This window comes from Dreissena polymorpha, chromosome 11 (genome assembly GCF_020536995.1).
Source record: "Dreissena polymorpha isolate Duluth1 chromosome 11, UMN_Dpol_1.0, whole genome shotgun sequence".
Taxonomy (NCBI): domain Eukaryota; kingdom Metazoa; phylum Mollusca; class Bivalvia; order Myida; family Dreissenidae; genus Dreissena; species Dreissena polymorpha.
In genome coordinates, this window is record NC_068365.1 from 85,260,924 (window position 1) to 85,278,362 (window position 17,439).

Genomic DNA, 17,439 nt, shown 5'->3' on the forward strand with positions numbered 1-17,439 from the left:
CTGAACTGATCAGCCATTGGTTCCATTTCAAGTTCTTTGGCACTGTAAGTGTAACCATTTCAGGGAAACCATTGATTAGTAAATGATTCTTGAACTGAAAATGAGACTATTCATAATCTTTTCAATACATGAATTATTCATGAACATATAGTGCAAAGTTGTCATATGAAATTTAAAGAGTATTATCAAACCACTTGTATCTCAGTTATTAGTGTTATATTTAAATTATTGTTATATGTTGCTATCAATATGTTAAGTGCTAATACAAGACTTGTTTCTTCTTACCCTGACCTGTTTGTTGAGCTTTAGTAACACTTATGATAACCTTTGCATAAATTGACAAATTCTTGTTCATGAATAGTTCATGAACACTTCATGCCACCTCAGTTCATGAACTCTTGAAGAACTATGGTTCATGAACTATTCACTTACAGTTCGTGAACAGAAAATGAGCCATTGAAAAATAGAAGGAAAATGTTCATGAACTGTTCGTGAACAGCAAAACCCTGAAGAATTTTTCAAGAATTGTGTTGTTCATGAACTGATCAAGAACACTTCATGCCATTGATGTTCATGAATAGTTCATGAACACTTCATGCCATAATGGTTCAAGAATAGTTCATGAACACTTCATGCCACACGGGTTCAAGAATAGTTCATGAACACTTCATGCCATTAGGTTTCAAGAATATTTCATGAACACTTCATGCCATTAGTGTTCATGAACAGTTCATGAACTAAAATTTCAATAACTTTTCACAGACATGGCTCATTTTCTGTTCACGAACTATGCGTGAACAATACATGAACTCAGTTCACGAACAGTTCATGAACTGTTCACGAATTATTCGTGAACTGCAGAACAACATTTCGCAGGGGAAACATCAAATGCAAATTAAATTCCACAGATGTGCTATTACAGTAAAATCATATCAGTTTGTTGGTATAAAATAAAATAAAATAAAAGCTTAAACTCTTTCTACCTGGATAAGTATTATCCGCAACTATATTAGGTAATAATGCGATTGTAATCACAGAAAAGTTGCCCATAGTTTGCTGGTAAATCCTGATATTTGTTCTGGTTTAAGTTCACAGTCATACTTATTTGTGTGAACATTCTTAATACAATGTATGAAACAATGGAATTTATGAGTTCAATTCATTCACTGAGAGCTGTGAATACATGTTTTACCAAGCCCCTAGGCCCCAGAGTGGTACCAAATGTAGGAATGAAACTGCAATTCTGAGCAATAATAATGTTAAAATTGTAATATTAAATAGTGTTTTATTACCGAAATGCTAATTTAAAAATTATCCTGCTTTACGATTGATACTTCTTGATTTATTGTCATAACAAAAGATGTTTATATTCTACAGAGAGATATTGAGAAATCAGCACCTGTGCTTTAAAACAATGACAGTTGTTCATACATTGTCTGAAATAAAAACATAGGAGACACTTTAAGACACATAGAAGGAGAAAATATTTGTATAGTACATGTACTATATTAGCTTTGTCATGTAAAAATGGGTCTTATGCTCATTCACGCTGTCTGGTCAAGAGCTACCCTGTCCACTAATGAGACCACAATCCCTAATGTGACTTTAAAGTGGACAGCTCCTGACTAGGCTTCCCAAATGCAGCATATGTCATAAGACCCATTTTCGCATAATGCAGCTTATGTCTTTTAAATGGGTGGGGGCTCAGCAATATGTTAATTGAAATACCTTTCATTTGCTATAATAGCAGCTTAATCTCAGTAATAAACATTTAAATTCTTCCTTAACATGTGACCTTAAGTAGCTGCACAGGTATTTAAAATCTCATTTACTGTTCATTAAACATTTATATATCATCCCAATAGCTCTATTATGAAAGCTAAACCCTGTCATTTGCAAATTGTAAATGCACAGATTAGGGGGTCTGATATTTTTATTCACCTGTTTTAAACTATCAGTTTTCAATATATCCAATTAAAATCAAGAAGTCATCTATCACGCTGTTTTCAAGATGCCATTTATAGACTGTATAGGAGATAATTCAAAGATAAATCATCGAATTTCATTCAATGATGTGTTCATTACACCGAGGTGTAGTGCTTTCATTTGTCCTTGTTGCTAAATAATACAAGCTTTTGTACCACCGCCTTCCGATAGAATTACAAAAAGGGGCAGGATTTATGATTTACATCCGACTTATTTTGAAATGAATGTCTTTTAGAAAAATGCAATACAACCTTTAGTACTTCTATCACTTCACTTGGCGTAATTTAATAAGCAAATTAGTATTTTGTGAATGTGAAGTTGTAGACCTCTAACGGTTTCACGATTGATGCTTTTCATCGCACTTTAGAGGTGATATAAAAGTGGTAATGTGCCAAAAATGATCATACTGTGAATGCGCCCGATACTATGCAAGACTGGTGAGGCACAACTTTGAATAAATTTCTGGTAGCTGAAAGGAAAAGGGACGCATAATTAGCTACAAATGTATGTAAACTGGCAACACGTCGTCCTCCCAAGCCTCCGCAGTGTCTCGTCGAGGTAGTGATTAAAATGAAAATTTCAAAATTGTATTCATGGGTAGTTGCTGGTGGTTTTATCTGAGTACAAATGTATGGTCCTTGAATGATAGACAATGATTTGTCAGTTTTGTGGCTTGTTTATACCCTACTGTTACACACCAAGCGAAACAATCTGAGCCATGCTCTGGGAAAATGGGGCTAAATACATGTGCATAAAGTAATGTCGTAGATCAGCCTATGCAGTTTGCACAGGCTTATCAGCAACAACCTTTTCCCCTTAAAGTGGATTTTTGCTAAGAGGAGACTACCTTCAAACATATAAAATACCATAACGGCAGGAAGTGTGGTCCCTGATTGGACGACACTCTACCCTCATGTATTAAGCCCGTTTTTCCTAGAATGATGCTCATAAGGGTAGAGACTTTTAATATTTGGTTTTATTATGACTTTGGCTTTGAAACCATTTTATGATTGTAATTTAAAAAGTTATGTATTACACTATAAACTTTTAATGTTCAACAATAAAATTAAAAAAGAAATAACTGATGTATTGACAGCAATGATGCTGCTGCTGCTGCTGATGATGATGATGATTATGATGAACATGATGAGAAAGATTCCAAAATTTCCTTCAAAACATCTGATTATTCCAAATGCCTCATTATTTCACAAAAAACATTCAACATGTCATCCTAATTGTTTTATTCATCAGTTTTAGTTTTTTCACCATATTAAACATAGCCATAACTTGCTCATTTGCAGTGATAAAAGGTTATAAAAACAGGAGAGCAGTTATTTACATGGAGTGAAACACATCTGTCCTCTGTGAAAAATAAAACGTTTGTTACCATTTTTGTTTTGAAAAGCATGAACATAATTGTCAATGCAATCAAAGTTTATCTAATAGCAGGCATGTGTTTTATTTAATCAGATAACAATTCCAATAGCCATTATACTGTCATTAACAAGCATTAAAATCTTAAACCAGGAAATATATTTGTATGTCCCCCACTATAGTAGTGGGGGACATATTGTTTTTGCCCTGTCTGTTGGTTGGTCTGTTGGTTGGTCTGTTGGTTTGCGCCAACTTTAACATTTTGCAATAACTTTTGCTATATTGAAGATAGCAACTTCATATTTGGCATGCATGTGTATCTCATGAAGCTGCACATTTTGAGTGGTGAAAGGTCAAGGTCAAGGTCATCCTTCAAGGTCAGAGGTCAAATATATGTGGCCAAAATCGCTCATTTTATGAATACCTTTGCAATATTAAAGATAGCAACTTCATATTTGGCATGCATGTGTATCTCATGTAGCTGCACATTTTGAGTGGTGAAATGTCAAGGTCAAAGTCATCCTTCAAGGTCAGAGGTCAAATATATGTGGCCCAAATCGCTTATTTTATGGATACTTTTGCAATATTGAAGATAGCAACTTGATATTTGGCATGCATGTGTATCTCATGGAGCTGCACATTTTGAGTGGTGAAAGGTCAAGGTCAAGGTCATCCTTCAAGGTCAGAGGTCAAATATATGTGGCCCAAATCGCTTATTTTATGAATACTTTTGCAATATTGAAGATAGCAACTTGATATTGGCATGCATGTGTATCTCATGGAGCTGCACATTTTGAGTGGTGAAAGGTCAAGGTCATCCTTCAAGGTCAAATATATGGGTCAAAATTGCTCATGTAATGTCACTTCTGCAATATTGAAGCTAGCAATTTTATATTTGAAATGCGTGTGTATTCTCAAGGAGCTGCACATTTTGAGTGGTGAAGGGTCAAGGTCATCCTTCAGTGTCAAACGTACGTCATATAGGGGGACATTGTGTTTCACAAACACATCTTGTTGTAATAAAAAATGTGTTTCAAAATAAATAGGCTGGCTACAGATTGAAATATTGATTAATCAGAGTATTGTGATATTGTCAAGCAGAAGATGATGTACAATCATCAACAAAGGCAGCCATATTCTGGAATCAGCAGCAAAGGCAGCCATATTCTAAAATTATATGCAAAGGCAGCCATATTCTTAAATTATATGTAAAGGCAGCCATATTCTAAAATTATATGCAAAGGCAGCCATATTCTGAAATCATCAGCAAGGCAGCTAATGATTCTGAAATCAGCAGCAAAAGCAGACATATTGAAAAATCAGCAGCAAAAGCAGCCATATTGTAAAATCAGCAGCAAAAGCAGTAATATTGTTAAATCAGCAACTAAAGCAGCCATATTGTGAAATCATCAGCAAAGGCAGCCTTATTTTGAAACTAGCTGAAAAAGCAGCCATATTTTAAAATCAGCAGCAAAAGTAGTCATATTGTAACCTCAGCAGCAAAAGCAGCCATACTGTAAATTTAGCAACAAAAGCAGCCCTATTAGAAAAATCAGTAGGTAAGGCGGAAACTTAGAAAATCATTTGCAAAAGTAGAATATTGCAAAATCAGCAGCCATATTAGTGCATCAGCAGATTGACAATGTAGAGCTCAAAGAGGAGTCATTTCACAAGCAGAAGCTTACTTGTTTTCCTTGTTTGTTGACAATATTAATAATTAATGGCAACAAATCTATCTCTCATTAGTTGATACCTCTTCTTAAGGCACAACTCCAAAGTTTTTTGCTGTTTTTACAAACCAAACCTTTTACTGGCGACAGCCTTGCTGTGAGAAAGATTTAAGAAAAATATCCCCAGTCTTAAATTATTATCAAGCCTCTTAAAAGTCATTTCGTCTACACAGTTAGACGCCATAAATTTGTGGTTACAATGCAATAATTGTATGTTTTGCTGTAGGAAAAGTTAAAAAACCTAATGAAAATTAAATAAACATTGTCCGGATGATGGACTGTGACCACCTCATGAACTGATGGGTTGTAATTACGTCTCACTCTTGAAAACATGATTTCGTTTGGTTATGCAAAGTAACTTTGTGGTGTGAACCCAAATATGTTGGACATGTAAATGAGTTGCGCTCTTTGAAAAGGGGGTCTGCATGCATTAAACTCCCTTTTCACAGAGCAAGGCTCAAATATTTTCACTATGAAGGTATTTAAAGTCATTACGTTCATTCTCCCAGGGTGCACATTTCCTACATAGTTGAGAGATTATAAGAGGTGGAAGTCTTACCTTATCTGACTTCAGGCGCCGGCATGTCAAGGGCACAGTGTGAAACTGGTCTATCTGCTTATAAAATTCTTTAGCAGATATGATAGTTTTACACTTGAACACTTGATTATTAATTGTGGTCACAATAAAATTAAAGGATGAGATTAAAATACAATTCTCTTAGTCTTTTATGTATGATAAACATAAATGAGCCCCACTGTGGGAGAATGGGGCTTAAATATGTGCATTTAGTGTTGTCCCAGAATAGCCTGTGCAGTCCACACATGCTAATCAGGAATGACACTTTCGTCCTTTAAGGTATTTTCTGTTTGAAGGAAGCCTCTTCTGAGCGTAAATCCAGTTTAGACCAAGAGTGTTGTACGTTATTAGCCTGTGCAGACTGCACAATCTAATCTGGGACGACACTTTACGCACATGCATTAAGCCCTATTTACCTTGCTCTAATGGAAAGTGTTTGCTCTTTATAATGTGTGGAGGCTATCCACTAAATGGGCATTTAAAACTCACGCTTTTTAAAAGGCAAACTTATTCAAGATTCCAAGATAAATACTAAGTGTTTTTGTAACACATAACTAGTAAAAAATGTGGTGCTCTAATTAAGTCCCCCATGTTTCAAGTTAGGCTCAGACACTTAGCATATCTTTTTATTAATGCATAGAGAGACAAAAAATGGTAATTATCAAGTTTTAAGTGTCATTTTTAACACTGACCATAAATGTTTTACAAATCCCTGGTGACAAGTGTTCAGTGTTTATCACATTAATTCTCCACATTAGTAAGTGTCACCTAGGTAACAAATAATTGCACTGTAACAAGACATGCAGTGTCAATGTCACCTCTCACAGGTATAAGTAATTGCATTGGCACAAGACATGCAGTCAGTGTATATTCTAGAAATCCAAAAGTAGGGGGGAAATTCTCCCCTCACTTTAAAAAATAGGGAATTTTTTTAGAAACAGGGGGACAATTATCAAATACCATTTTTATGTGTTTAAGTTTTAATTGTAAATTGTTTAACCTTAAACATTATTAAATACTGTCAGACTCAGGTCCGTGAAATTATACTCCGATCATTTGCTGATTTGCGAAGACCATAGCGCTTTGATCTTGAAAAATCTGTAAATGTTTTTCTGTGTGCATGCCAATCTGCATTTTAAATAAAATTGTATCTCTTTAAGTGCTTAAATACACATGATGATGTTTAAAATTCACTTTATCAGTCAGTGTAGATAACAGATATTCCACTTAATTTTTGTGATAACCCCTGCGAAGATTTGTTCTAGAAATTGGAACGGTTCTGGAACTGTTCTAGAACATCAAGAACAGTTCTAGAATGTTCCATATTCGCGTTCTAGAACTTATGTTCTGGAATTGTTCCAGAACTGTTTTCTAGAATAATTCCAGACATTTGTGGAACAAGGCTTAGTTCTGAAACTGTTCCAATAATATACAAGAACATTTTTAGAACATTTCTAGAACAAAATAAGTTCAAGAAATTTCTAAAAATGTTCTAAACTGTAGTTCTAGAACACATTTAGAACTCTTTAAGAACCAGTAAGTTCTACAAACATTCTAGTGGGGAATAAGAACACATATAGAACAGGTCTAGAACCAAAGTCTACAATTGTCCTACAATTGTTCTACATATTTAAAATAAACTAGTTCAGACAATGATAATTTGACTTCTTTCAAATTATATTTCAAAACAATTTTCACATTGAAACTTTGCTTGCTGTGGTGTCTGCAAGATATTGCTGTCATATCATGAGATATATATATATATCATACACAAACAGAGGACTAATGTTAAGGAGGAGTGTTTGTTGATAGGTCTGGGATACTTTGTATTATTTCTAATCTTAAAACATTATGTGGGTACTCACTAGAAACAACGTTACGAGGCACTCCTAATGAGTATCCAAACATAAGCTTTTATGGAGAACTGGAGAAAATAATCCCTGAAATACCAAAAAGTACTTCTCCTTTAAGTCCTTACAAAATCTTCTGCTACACACATACATATACATGTATATAACTGACTATAATTTGTCACCAAATTACACATTATTTTTTTTTTTTTACTGTATCTGTTCGGAATTCTGCATACTTAGTGTCTTCTGAATTTGCATGTAATCTTGTGTCAATTAAAACACTAGGACTTCACAGAGTTCCTCAACATTCACCATCACAAGAATCTCAGAGAACTAAACTGGAATTAGGTGACTAACTACAGGAGCTTCTGGTAACTGTAATGGGTGGATTTCATCCATCTTTTTCATAACATTATTCAGATATTTGTGTAGTTTTCTACATTAAATCTGTCTCCAATAGTGTGTAGAACGTGGCACTGGAAGTGTTTCATCATCAAAATACAGTTTCTTCACATGCTTCAGTGGACCTGGAAAAAAGACATATGAATGTATATTTTGAAACAAATATAAACTCTTTAACTCATTAACAGGTTTATAATTACAGAAACTTAATTCACAAGCAAATGATTGTGGTTTACAAAAATCAACATGTTCAAACAAAATTAAATTCTGTACAGTATCAGGTTGTTTTGCTCCCAAGTAGTTTCCTTTCCCCTAGTTGTTTTGCCTCCCAAGTAGTTACCACGGCCATTCTACCTCATGTGTGAGCCACACTACCAAGTGTGTAACTACTTCTGGAAGGCAACATAATTCGGACAAAATAACACTTGTTTTTTTCGTTTTATGTAAACCAAGTGTTTTCTTCTGTAATGATGTTTTAGAAATATGCTTTTCTTAAGTTAAAATTTCAGTAATTAACCTTATTCAGTCAGGCATTCCAGAATACATGGGTGTAAAGGTGACCAATGTCATTTTACTCTTGCATGTTATTAATGTTAATTTCACAAATTTTTAGATTATTTAATGTTTTGCCAAGTCTCGTCTTCTTGTAGTCATCGATAGATTAAAGTCTCATAATAAACTATTCCCGGGCCTCAAGAAGTTATTTTAGTGAGCATCACAGGTCTATAATCCCAGCCTGAAGTTGCGTGCAATGAGACTTTCAATGTAAACATTGAGCATTGTTAAATACTGAAATCACTTGCCTAACTTGCAGTGTAATCTTCAAAAAATATGCATTGGTGTTTATGTGGTTTAAAAAAATGATAACCAGTTATAAAACAGAAAAAAAATGCGTCCATTTGCCTTATACTCGCCCTTCAGCAAATGGACCATTTATGAATTGTAATAACAGCTGTATTAAGAATAGTGTTCGACCCACAATACTGGTTGACTTACTTAACCCGTGTTTCGAAGTGTACAGTTAAGTCCGGTAATCTTGCGCGTCCGTTAATCTTGCGCACTTCGCATTTGCGAATCTTGCAGACGACAAATGGTTTTCTTTAGTGATGAAAGATGGAATTTCACATTTTAAAGAATTAACGGATTTAAAAGTTACGTATTCCATGCAAAATTAAATTCGATCATTACATTTAAACACCGGTTGCGTCATCCCTACACATGGTAAACACTGGCCTTCTTACGAAAACTTCAAAATGAATCACAAATTCCCTGCAGTCTTTAGCGTTTTCATACTTTAAATTAAGAATTCATAAATCCAATGTGTAATTAAGCATTCCATTGCACAATATCCGATCAGTTATGGTATTTTTTGCCATGAAAATATATCGCATCAGACGACATAGTAATCATTTCCCGCCATTCTGTCAAACCAATTTGGTATGATCTCCGCATGCGCAATGGCCTAGTTTTGATATTTTCTGTACACTATGGAAGCATGATCGTGGTATCAAACCTGTTATGGGTTTTTTTTCACGCATACCGGTACTTTTTTATTACATTGTTGTAATTGTCCACTATTATTAGTGATTTTATATTTTTTGATTTGTAGTGAACAAAAACTGCACTAGAAATCCACATTTAATTTCAATGGTTTTGCAAACTGATTTTTAAAATATTTTTCTGGAATGTTTTTTGTCAATAATTGGACACCATATGTTTACAATTTTGCCTAAACGAGGTCTTTATACAAAGTGCGCAAGATTACCGGACACTGTGATAGTTTGAAAATGAGGTGAGTCATGTTTGTTTTGAAATCAAATCGGACAATTCTTCACTGAATTAATCAGATATTTCTGTGTTAATAAGCACATGAACTTATAATTTTCATAATAAATTTAGATATTATGTTGCCAATTTATAAAAGAACATGTTTTTAAAACAATTGACCCTTAACTGCGCAAGATTACCGGACAGCATCGTAAGAACTCTCTGTCTGGTTGATTATTCTTTATCACATATCAAGCACTGGTACTTACCATTTTCCGATACATGAAGATGGTTTTCCTTTCGATGTGTCGTTTAACTTAACATGAAGATATGAATTTAGTAAGGAGGGATTAATTTTAAGTTGGAAAATTAAATTCCAAAGCTTATTTCAGCACCGCATCATACGGGTCTCTGAAAATCTACCCAGCCTAACCCCAAATGTAAGAGATAATTTCATTGGCCAAAATTCACAAAACAGAGCTGACTGGTTTTTATTTTATTTACGTAGACTGTCAGCGGAGCAGCATTAACGAAGAACAGTCGGGTGCATATAAGCGCGCTTTTTTTAAATGGCAGACGTTATTTTCTTGTTCAATCGCGTATGAGCTTTATCGAACCACAAAATGTAGTCGCACCCAAAATAGATGTTGCTCACTACCAGGAGGGAGATCTCATCAAAGCCACTTACCAAAAACAAACATACGATGCGGTGATCAGTGAAATCCATCGTAAGTAAATTCGTTTGATAGCCAAACTTTTTGGTACCAATCTAAAAGGTTCTTGAATGGGGCGAACACTTTTTTATGACTAAAAGCGTTAAGCCCGCCTCGTCACTAATGTTAATAAATTCCTGTCGGAGAATACCGCAAAATGACATTTCAGTTCGCTCAACGCGGACCTATTTGACGAGGCGGTGTCTCGGTTAACAATGTCCCCTAAAAATGTCCATATTTCAATCGCCGTAGAGCAAGTATATTTCACTTACTGTTTATAACACTGTGTATTGATAAAAAACACAAAGTATTGAAATAAATCAATATTAAAGTTAAGGGGTCTTCCTGATCATTGTTAAACAATTTGTTGTAAATAGTACAGGTTCGGGCAATCATATTTTCGGATAACGAAAAATAATCTTGTAAATAAATATATTTCATAATAATAATATTAAAATTTGTATATACTGTTGATTACAGATGACGAGGTTTCTCTTGAAGCAAGCAAAGCGACCGCCTAAGCATGCTTTCGAGGCAACTTAAGATAGGAAAAAAACTCAAGGTAGGTATTATTTTCAAGGCATGTTCACAGTTCAGTGACAGGCAGGCAGTCCAAAATTACAGGCTTTAATATTTATGAATGTGAGTTGGACACTTAAATGAGACTCAAGAAATTCAATTTGCCTCCATTGAATAAGTGTTATTATAAGTATTTTTTTTATCAGTTGGTCAACACTGCCTATAGATATATGATTTTTTCCCTGTTATAAATGAAACATGAACACATTGTTCACAGTTATCCAATTTCACACTCACTCACTAGCCAGGGGTGAGTGAATTTATTTGAAAAAAAAATCTGATGAACAAACGTTCGATAACATTAGCTAATTGTTTGTATGAGTAACTACTCAGTCTAGCCAGAATTTCCAAATGTGAAATTTGATGGTCTAAAACAAAGTATTCATGATTGCATGACACAATGCTCAAGTTTGGTTTTCAACACATTTCATGAATGATTTTAGAGTTCAGTGATCAAACACCAACAGAGCCTCGTGATAAGTTGCCTGTAAAGAGGAGCATGAACCCATCAGATGCCTCCGAAGATATTGACCTGACGAACAATGCTGCAAAGCAAAATCTCAGTAGTATGTTGGTTGTCTAATACTTTTTATTTTAATCCCTTAGAAATATATAAAATCCAGTATTTAATGCGTTCAAATCATAAAAACCTGCAACAGTGTCTTGAATATATTGCGTTCGTATTTAAGTTGGTGCTGAATGTCAAATTGTGTTATCCATCACCAGTTTACTTACAAGGTTTGCTGTATTGAAGCATTCTCAATTTGAAAATACTAATGTTGTGATCAAATGTGTAATTATTTGTTTTAATACTTTGATAATAAGTACACTCAATATTGACTAAATAAAAAGACGTTATGTCTATATTTGTAATACTGTCCAGCTGGATCATTTAGACTTCTTGTTTAGTTTAAGATGTGACTACATTTGTTATCTAAATGATTTCAGAGCAAAGTGCTCAAACACCTACAGAGCCTCGTGACAAGTTGCTTGTACACAGAAGAGCCTGATCCCATCAGATGCCTCCGAAGAGATTGAAAAGAACTGTTTACGGACATTTTCAGAACTGTTTTAGAACATTTGTTCCAGACTTATTTGAAGCAACCCTTCGAAACTGTTCTAAACATTTCTAGAATTGTACTGTAACACACCGGCTAGAACTGTTCTGTAATCATACTGAAAATGTTCTAGAATTATTCTGGAACAGTTGTTGAACGTTAAATGAGAAAAAAATTCTAGAACAATTCTATAACAGTTCTGGAAATTTATTCAAGAAAAATTCTGGAATAGTTCTATAACGATAGTTCAAGAATTGTTCTAGAACAGTTGTTGAACGTTAAATGAGAAAAATTTCTAGAACAATTCTATAACAGTTCTGGAAATTTATTCAAGAAAAATTCTGGAATAGTTCTAGAACGCTAGTTCAAGAATTGTTCTAGAACAAACCTTCAGAACTGTTTCAGAACAAATTGTTCTAGAAATTATTCTCATTTAACGTTCAACAACTGTTCTAAATCGTTCTAGAGCATTTTAAGGATGATTCCAGAACACTTCTAGTCATTAAGTTCCAGTACAATTCTAGAAATGTTATAGAACAGTTCTAACAATCTTCGCAGGGGAAAGATGCTCAGATTTGCAGAATTTAAAAACTCAGAAAGATGTTATCATTGATACAAAGATACATTTAAAACTGTCTACTTATTTAAATAATGGATACAATTTTTACCACATTATAATTTTATATGTTTTTCAATTAAATGCATATTTTGAAAATGATGTTTTGGTCTCTTCTTTTCCAACCTTAAATCACTTAAGGAGCTGCAATTTTATTTAAACTCTTCTCACTTCACCATTGATCTACTTATCATTTGAATCTTAAAATTAAGGTGTACAACTTTCAGCTAAGTTTATGCAAATTCTCTCCTCTCTTTGCGTACATATTTGCATATTATTTTGTCCGGTTCTTTTGCCTATTTAGTATTTTTCCACCTAATTAGATACAATGAAAGCGATGGGATGACTTTGCATTTTTTAATTTTTGTAAATTGAATTTTGAAGTGTCTTTTTGTAACGAATATTGTTGTAAAATTAAGGTTGCAAAAATTCATTATGAGCTTTTAAGGCTGCCTTAACAAGTTGGGTGAGTTTTTCAATTACATACAATATGTGAAATATTCAAGATTTAAAATGATGAATCGTACAGGGGTCTCAAACAAGTATTATGCTTAACACAGAGAGAATACGTAAGATCGATAAAAAAACTTCTCTTATGTACTAGTTTTTAGATGCCATGGACTGCGCTAAAATAAAAAAGTCTTCAGCTGAATAATGATATAATTCTGTTGACACAAACTAGTATTAACATTATAAGAATATATTCATTGACCAAACTGAAGTAACTAATGATCAATTAAGTATGAAATGTAAATCAGAAAAGCGTAATATAATGTTTATGATATGTATGTCTCAGTACTAGCATTTGGAATCTGTGTAAGCCCTTTCATCCTCCAAGGATCAAATGTCTTTAACTGGTCCCTTTACATTGAGCAATTTACCCGGGCAACTAGACACATATTCAAGGAGGCAAAATCCTGTGACGATAATTAACACCTAACCAATTACCTATACACATGCATACATTATGGTAAGTAAGATTACAATAAAACTACCAAGTCTTTTTAACCTTCTATATATCAAGGATTGAATAAAGTTATGTCATTCCGAGCTAAATTATACTTAAATCATGATGTTTTTCCTTTTCAATTGATATCCTGGATTTTGAATACATTTTATTTTATTTGTTTTGTTATTTTTTGAGCACTGAAAAAAGTGATGAACAAGACAATTGTATCTCATGTATCTATTTTATCCAATTAAAAAGGAGAAAAAGAATAGGAATCATCAATTAATGCATTTTGTTTTTAAAGGACCAGTTAGGGCTCCAGTTCCAGCTGCCTTTCCTAGCAGCTGAAATCCCTTCATGAGAATGTCCACTGGATAGCAGACTAATAGGGCCCCTTTTGGCAAACAACGGCTTTAATCTTGAAAGCTCATAAATGAAAGAAACTTTAGTTAAAAGTAATGTATCACTTGTCAATGTAGGAAAGATTGATTCACTTCTGCTATAATGTAATTAGCACAGATGAGCAGGGGGAATTAATCTGGTGATGGAATTCAACAAGAATCACTGACTCCTTGCCAAAAAAACATGATACTCAAACATTCAACAGTTGACTTCATAATAGTTTTAGGGCACATAATCATGAGGGTTGAGTGGGAAACTGTCGTATTCTGAGTACCCTATTCAAGTTTGACCCTCATTGTGATACAGTAAAATTTTCACCCTCATTGTGATACAGTATATTTTCACCCTAGTTGTGATACAGTCCAGTATATTAAAGGACTAATTGGACAATTAAGGACTGCTTAAAATCAAATGCTCAATAAATTACATTAATTTTAAAACAAAGCAAACTTTGAAGCACTGGTTTTAGCTTTAAGGATTAATTAACTTGTTACATTATCCAGCCACTGAATCATGTCATTTACAAAATACAACACACATTAACTTCCAAGATTTCTTATTAAAAATTGTTCAAATAACTAGAGTCACATGTTAAAAGCGAAATCCTCTTAAATCAGCAACAATTATCTTCTGAAATAAAATTATGGTAGTTGGTGAAATTTATTGAAAAAAATATGTTTTTAAATCTCTGTTGAAGCATGTGATTCAATGAAAGCTAATTTACTTAAGGGACATAAAGAACAATTTTACTGTCATTAAAGTAATTTGAGTTAAATAAATCACCTTTGGGCTCTTTCAATTTCTATGTAGCCCTTTGACCCAACTTGTCAATCACTGATATTTTGACAAAATTTTGAAAACAAACTTAATGCAGAATTGAGAATGTGAAATGGTGATCTCAATGCCCACAATTAATTGTACGGATTTTGCACATTTAAACATTTTTTTTTGCAAATCATGGCAAAGAATTCTATAGGGTAAAAAACCAAGGCTTTCCAATTGTTAAGATTGACACGGTGATCGCCAGGGTACTGTGCTATGATTGACATTTGAATAGCTAATCCCATAATTTGTTTAAATCTCAACTGTGCATATCTACACTATCCTATTACGTCTTGCATTTAACACCTCCTGAAAACTGGTGGTCCTCGAACAATACCCGGATTGTGATTATTATGCATGAAACAAGAATATTTTTCCAGTACAATCTGCTAAGTTTTGCTTCTATCATCTAATACTGCAGTGTCACCTTTGGAATTCATTAAATGAAATGCTTTTGTATTAAAAAAAAATCTGTTTACACTGGTTTGTCTCATTGAGTCCTGTGTTTAACAAATATGGTGAAAAAATTAAATTTTGTCAATATTCGGTGTTAAGAAATGCATGCAGGGTATGAAGTTTGAAAAAAAATAGTAAAAGTACGCGTGTTTTTTTAAACAACTGAAACAACAACATCCCAAAAATGGGAAGGGGGTTGTACTTGGTAGTTACATTACTTGTACAGGTAATTATTGTTTATTTGATAAAAGAAAGTCAGATGACCAATTTTGAGAAAATGTATGTTGTTAATTAAATAATGCCAGAACCAATTTAACCCTATGAAAAGATGAAACAGCTGATCTGAATGGTTTGCCGGATAACAGGTTGGACTGGCTTCAACAATTTCTTTGACCAAACTGTCCAGTATTGTAAATGTGAGGAATTCAAGAAACCAGTCTCCCTCTTAGTGAGACACATCTTCTTGCTACACTTTTTTTAAATTCCTGATTAAATTGTCTTAAACAGATTCAGATACCATAGCCTGTGGTATTTGATTGACATGACCTTCTATTTCAAAGAAAGCCATAAACTGCTTCTTTGAATATTGTTGACTTCAATCATTCTTCATCCAAATAAACTAAGTTTTTGGTCCTTTGGGGTGAAATTATAGTTTTTCGGCGTAAGCTGTTTTAAGCCAGCTTTTCACCTCTCCTGACCTTTGTAAGTGTCCAATAAAATTCAAATAAAATTTCCCGCGGCTAGGTACGAATGAATACACCTCATTTATTCCATTGGCTGATTTGAGTATTCCACCAGAACATTGGAAACATATCCGCGTCTTTGTAACACTGTTTTTCTGCATGAAACAATTTTATTTCTAAGGAAAAGGCTTAATAGATAGAACAGTTTTACACTCAATTCTCGACATCATTACAGTTTGTGCGTTAACCTTTTATTTTCAGAGAATTACCAGCGCAACGCGTTTATATTTAAAGGCTATGTTCTCATATTTAGTACTTACTTCCATATTCTTGTCAACATGTTAAAATGTAAAAGTATAAAGAGCAGTGGAAGCGAGGCCTCACTTTAATATATTGCATTTCAACCCGGGTCAATTCGCGGCCAGTGTATGAATGTCAGAGTTTATATACAGGTCATCACCGGATTTCGCGGCCAGTAAAATAATAGTTATATAATAAATACGCTATCCGTGAACTAGGTGACCTGGAATGTTCTTTAGACCAGAAATATGTAGATTCTTAACGTGTTTTCAACAATACAATGATAAATATTATTTTTGATTTATTTAACAATAATTATTCCACCATATTGACCAATGTATTAAGCATGAGCGCGATGATTATCGATACTGTTAATAATCGCATCAAAAAGCAATGCCCGACAAACCACTGAAACAGATTTGTTCGAAGAACGCGCCTATAAATACGGATACTTCTCGTGTGGCCGGTTGACTCGTATGTTTTAATTTCACTTCCATTCTTCTTTTGGTTTTCTGTTTTGTATCTATAGGTTTATGACCAGCAATATGTAATAATGTAAAATAAGCCGCGAAAACTCCGCGTAACATCCCGTACTGCGTGTGATGCAGCTAAGAACTGCAAAGAAAAAAGGCATTCGCTATCCTTGATCTCATTCATTGAACTATCAACGCCGTATATCTTTTTTAAAGATATTTCTTGTTTAACCCCATTTAAGCCCAGTGGACAGTCTCCCATCCTTTTAAATTGGATCAACTTATTTCCAAAATAGGGATGTCTGATATATTTATTTCTTTATTTAGAATATTTTTTACAGAAATTCCTTTAAGCAAACAGCGCAGATCCAGATGAGACGCCACATGATGCAGCGTCTTATCAGGATCTGCGCTGTTTGCAAAGGCCTTTTTTCTAGACGCTAGGCATAAATTGGTTAAGCAACCCTTGACCCATTTTTCTAGCATGACACATAATAATAGTTATATTCACAAAGATTTAAAAACAGGAGAATACAAATTGTTGTTGTTTATCATGCAATTAACAACAAGTGTAGCTGTAAAACAATATTAAGACTTGAGATTGTGTTTTAAATATATTTCAGAGGGCATTTTATATAAGTTTTTACAATTTTTGAGTCCATATTTTTTAAACCATAAATGGCCATAATTTGGTACATT

General features: G+C 33.8%; 1 protein-coding gene and 2 long non-coding RNA genes across 4 annotated transcripts in view; all 3 read left to right on the forward strand.

Moving 5' to 3' along the window:
• Window positions 1–17,439, forward strand: part of LOC127851611 (discoidin domain-containing receptor 2-like) — a 232,970-nt gene that overhangs the window by 61,351 nt on the left and 154,180 nt on the right. The gene's annotated exons all lie outside the window — the stretch shown is intronic.
• On the forward strand, window positions 3,578–4,273 carry LOC127851616 (uncharacterized). Its single transcript, XR_008035849.1, has 3 exons — window positions 3,578–3,737; window positions 3,890–4,016; window positions 4,168–4,273. It is a non-coding gene; the product is annotated as an uncharacterized LOC127851616 (long non-coding RNA).
• On the forward strand, window positions 10,233–12,251 carry LOC127851612 (uncharacterized). 2 transcript variants are annotated; one of them, XR_008035845.1, is made up of 4 exons: window positions 10,233–10,417; window positions 10,883–10,964; window positions 11,425–11,547; window positions 11,930–12,251. It is a non-coding gene; the product is annotated as an uncharacterized LOC127851612 (long non-coding RNA). The 2 variants fall into 2 exon arrangements; XR_008035844.1 differs by lacking the exon at window positions 10,233–10,417 and adding an exon at window positions 10,581–10,659.